Source organism: Schistocerca serialis, unplaced genomic scaffold (genome assembly GCF_023864345.2).
Source record: "Schistocerca serialis cubense isolate TAMUIC-IGC-003099 unplaced genomic scaffold, iqSchSeri2.2 HiC_scaffold_1363, whole genome shotgun sequence".
Lineage (NCBI taxonomy): Eukaryota > Metazoa > Arthropoda > Insecta > Orthoptera > Acrididae > Schistocerca > Schistocerca serialis.
The window spans coordinates 14,964,290-14,968,969 of record NW_026047584.1 but is presented as its reverse complement, the minus strand read 5'-3'; positions in this window follow the sequence as shown (position 1 = coordinate 14,968,969).

Genomic DNA, 4,680 nt, shown 5'->3' with positions numbered 1-4,680 from the left:
AACACTCAAATTGCGTCGAGATTGAATACATCGGCCTTCAGCCAACTTGTCTTCATGGGTCTATTGCTGCCTTGGGCACCTAATGGTCGTTCTCCTGTGAGTTAAGATTATCGAATCCGACGCAAAACTGATAGTTAATTGCAACGTTCAGGGCCTCCTAATGCCGATGGAACACTCAAATTGCGTCGAGATTCAATACATCGGCCACCAGCCGACTTGTCTCCAAGGGTCTATTTCTGCCTCGGGCACCTTTTGGTCGTTATCCTGTGAATTTAGATTATCGAATCCGACGCAAAAATGATAGTTAATTGTTACGTTTAGGGCCTTGTAATGACGATGGGACACTCAAATTGCGTCGAGATTCAATACATCGGCCACCAGCCGACTTGTCTCCAAGGGTCTATTTCTGCCTCGGGCACCTTATGGTCGTTCTCCTGTGAGTCTAGAATTTCGAATCCGACGCAAAAATGATAGTTAATTGTAACGTTCAGGGCCATGTAATGAAGATATTGCTGCCTCGGGCACCTTATGGTCGTTCTCCTGTGAGTCTAGATTTTCGAATCCGACGCAAAAATGATAGTTAATTGTAACGTTCAGGGCCTTGTAATGACGATGGAACACTCAAATTGCGTCGAGATTGAATACATCGGCCTTCAGCCAACTTGTCTCCATGGGTCTATTGCTGCCTTGGGCACCTAATGGTCGTTCTCCTGTGAGTTAAGATTATCGAATCCGACGCAAAACTGATAGTTAATTGCAACGTTCAGGGCCTCCTAATGCCGATGGAACACTCAAATTGCGTCGAGATTCAATACATCGGCCACCAGCCGACTTGTCTCCAAGGGTCTATTTCTGCCTCGGGCACCTTTTGGTCGTTACCCTGTGAATTTAGATTATCGAATCCGACGCAAAAATGATAGTTAATTGTAACGTTTAGGGCCTTGTAATGACGATGGGACACTCAAATTGCGTCGAGATTCAATACATCGGCCACCAGCCGACTTGTCTCCAAGGGTCTATTTCTGCCTCGGGCACCTTATGGTCGTTCTCCTGTGAGTCTAGAATTTCGAATCCGACGCAAAAATGATAGTTAATTGTAACGTTCAGGGCCATGTAATGAAGATGGAACACTCAAATTGCAACGAGATTCAATACATCGACCTCCCGCCGACTTGTCTCTAAGGGTGAAGCTGCCTCGGGCACCTTATGGTCGATCTCCTGTGAGTTTAGATTATCGAATCCGACGCAAAAATGATAGTTAATTTTAACGTTCAGGGCCTCCTAATGCCGATGGAACACTCAAATTGCGTCGAGATTCAATACATCGTCCTGCAGCCGACTTGTCTCCAAGGGTCTGTTGCTGCCTCGGGCACCTTTTGGTCGTTATCCTGTGAATTTAGATTATCGAATCCGACGCAAAAATGATAGTTAATTGTAATGTTTAGGGCCTCCTAATGACGATATTGCGTCGATATTCAATATATCGGCCTCCAGCCGACTTGTCTCCAAGGGTCTCTTGCTGCCTGGGGCACCATATGATCCTTCTCCTGTGAGTCTAGATTTTCGAATCCGACGCAAAAATGATAGTTAATTGTAACCTTCAGGGCCTTGTAATGACGATGGATCACTCAAATTGCGTCGAGATTCAATACATCGGCCTCCAGCCGACTTGTCTCCAAGGGGATATCGCTGCCTCGGGCACCACATTGTTCTTCTCCTGTGAGTCTAGATTTTCGAATCCGACGCAAAAATGATAGTGAATCGTAACGTTCAGCGCCTCCTAATGACGATAGAAGACTCAAATTGCGTCGCGATCCAATACATCGGCCTCCAGCCGACTTGTCTCCAAGGGTCTATTGCTGCCTCGGGCACCTTATGGTCGTTCTCCTGTGAGTCTAGTTTTTTGAATCCGACGCAAAAATGATAGTTAATTGTAACGTTCAGGGCCTTGTAATGACGATGGAACACTCAAATTGCAACGAGATTCAATACATCGGCCTCCCGCCGACTTGTCTCCAAGGGTGAAGCTGCCTCGGGCACCTTATGGTCGTTCTCCTGTGAGTTTAGATTATCGAATCCGACGAAAAAATGATAGTTAATTGTAACGTTTAGGGCCATGTAATGACGATGGGACACTCAAATTGCGTCGAGATTCAATACATCGGCCACCAGCCGACTTGTCTCCAAGGATCTATTTCTGCCTCGGGCACCTTATGGTCGTTCTCCTGTGAGTCTAGAATTTCGAATCCGACGCAAAAATGATAGTTAATTGTAACGTTCACGGCCATGTAATGAAGATGGAACACTCAAATTGCAACGAGATTCAATACATCGGCCTCCCGCCGACTTGTCTCCAAGGGTGAAGCTGCCTCGGGCACCTTATGGTCGTTCTCCTGTGAGTTTAGATTATCGAATCCGACGCAAAAATGATTGTTAATTGTAACGTTTAGGGCCTTGTAATGACGATGGGACACTCAAATTGCGTCGAGATTCAATACATCGTCCTGCAGCCGACTTGTCTCCAAGGGTCTGTTGCTGCCTCGGGCACCTTATGGTCGTTATCCTGTGAGTTTAGATTATCGAATCCGACGCAAAAATGATAGTTATTTGTAATGTTTAGGGCCTCCTAATGACGATGGAACACTCAAATTGCGTCGATATTCAATATATCGGCCTCCAGCCGACTTGTCTCCATGGGGATATCGCTGCCTCGGGCACCACATTGTCCTTCTCCTGTGAGTCTAGATTTTCGAATTCGACGCAAAAATGATAGTGAATCGTAACGTTCAGCGCCTCCTAATGACGATAGAAGACTCAAATTGCGTCGCGATCCAATACATCGGCCTCCAGGCGATTTGTCTCCAAGGGTCTCTTGCTGCCTGGGGCACCATATGATCCTTCTCCTCTGAGTCTAGATTTTCGAATCCGACGCAAAAATGATAGTTAATTGTAACGTTCATGGCCTCCTAATGCCGATGGAACTCTCAAATTGCGTCGAGATTCAATAAATCGGCCTCCAGCGGACTTGTCTCCAAGGGGATATTGCCGTCTCGAGCACCGTTTGAACTTCTCCTGTGAGTAGATTTTCGAATCCGACGCATAAATGATAGTTAATTGTAACGTTCAGGGCCGCCTAATGACGATGGAACACTCAAATTGCGTCGAGATTCAATACATCGCCCTCCAGCCGACTTGTCTCCAAGGGGATATTGCTGTCTCCGGCACAATATGATCCTTCTCCTGTGAATCTAGATTTTCGAATCCGACGCAAAAATGATAGTGAATTGTAACGTTCAGCGCCTCCTAATGACGCTAGAAGACTCAAATTTCGTCGGCATTCAATACATCGTCCTAAAGCCGATTTGTCTCCAAGGGGATATTGCAGCCTCGGGCACCAAATGGTTCGTCTGCTGTGAGTCTAGAATTTCGAATCCGACGAAAAACTGATAGTTCATTGTAACGTTCAGGGCCTCCTAATGCCGATGGAACACTCAAATTGCGTCGAGATTCAATACATCGACCTCCAGCCGACTTGTCTCCAAGGGTCTATAGCTGCCTCGGGCACCTTATAGTCGTTCTCCTGTGAGTCTAGATTTTCGAATCCGACGCAAAAATGATAGTTAATTGTAACGTTCAGGGCCTTGTAATGACGATGGAACACTCAAATTGCGTCGAGATTGAATACATCGGCCTTCAGCCAACTTGTCTCCATGGGTCTATTGCTGCCTTGGGCACCTAATGGTCGTTCTCCTGTGAGTTTAGATTATCGAATCCGACGCAAAAATGATAGTTAATTGCAACGTTCAGGGCCTCCTAATGCCGATGGAACACTCAAATTGCGTCGAGATTCAATACATCGGCCACCAGCCGACTTGTCTCCAAGGGTCTATTTCTGCCTCGGGCACCTTATGGTCGTTCTTCTGTGTGTCTAGAATTTCGAATCCGACGCAAAAATGATAGTTAATTGTAACGTCCAGGGCCATGTAATGAAGATGGAACACTGAAATTGCAACGAGATTCAATACATCGGCCTCTCGCCGACTTGTCTCCAAGGGTGAAGCTGCCTTCTGCACCTTATGGTCGTTCTCCTGTGAGTTTAGATTATCGAATCCGACGCAAAAATGATAGTTAATTGTAACGTTTAGGGCCTTGTAATGACGATGGGACACTCAAATTGCGTCGAGATTCAATACATCGGCCACCAGCCGACTTGTCTCCAAGGGTCTATTTCTGCCTCGGGCACCTTATGGTCGTTCTCCTGTGAGTCTAGAATTTCGAATCCGACGCAAAAATGATAGTTAATTGTAACGTTCAGGGCCATGTAATGAAGATGGAACACTCAAATTGCAACGAGATTCAATACATCGACCTCCCGCCGACTTGTCTCCAAGGGTGAAGCTGCCTCGGGCACCTTATGGTCGTTCTCCTGTGAGTTTAGATTATCCAATCCGACGCAAAAATGATAGTTAATTTTAACGTTCAGGGCCTCCTAATGCCGATGGAACACTCAAATTGCGTCGAGATTCAATACATCGTCCTGCAGCCGACTTGTCTCCAAGGGTCTGTTGCTGCCTCGGGCACCTTATGGTCGTTATCCTGTGAATTTAGATTATCGAATCCGACGCAAAAATGATAGTTAATTGTAACGTTCAGGGCCTCCTAATGCCGATGGAACACTCA